The sequence below is a fragment of the Colobus angolensis genome, unplaced genomic scaffold (genome assembly GCF_000951035.1).
Source record: "Colobus angolensis palliatus isolate OR3802 unplaced genomic scaffold, Cang.pa_1.0 Scaffold625, whole genome shotgun sequence".
Classification (NCBI taxonomy): domain Eukaryota; kingdom Metazoa; phylum Chordata; class Mammalia; order Primates; family Cercopithecidae; genus Colobus; species Colobus angolensis.
Window position 1 is genome coordinate 328118 of NW_012119877.1, and position 494 is coordinate 328611.

Consider the following 494-nt stretch of genomic DNA (forward strand, 5'->3'; position numbering starts at 1 on the left):
TCACATGCAAAGACACACATAGACTCAAAATAAAGGGATGGAGGAATATTTACCAAGCAAATTGAAAGCAAAAAAAAGCAGGGGTTGCAATCCTAATCTCTGATAAAACAGACTTTAAACCAACAAAGATCAAAAGGAACAAAGAAGGGCATTACATAATGGTAAAAGGATCAATGCAACAAGAAGAGCTAATTATCCTAAATATATAAGCACTCAATACAGGAGCACCCAGATGCATAAAGCAAGCTCTTAGAGACTTACAAAGAGACTTAGATCCCCGCCCCCCCATAGTAATAGTGGGAGGCTTTAACACCCCATTGTCAATATTAGACAGATCAACAAGACAGAAAGTTAACAAGGATATCCAGGACTTGAACTCAGCTCTGGACCAAGTGGAGCCAATAGACATCTACAGACCTCTCCACCCCAAATCAACAGAATATACATTCTTCACAGCACCACATTGCACTTATTCTAAAATTGACCATATAGTT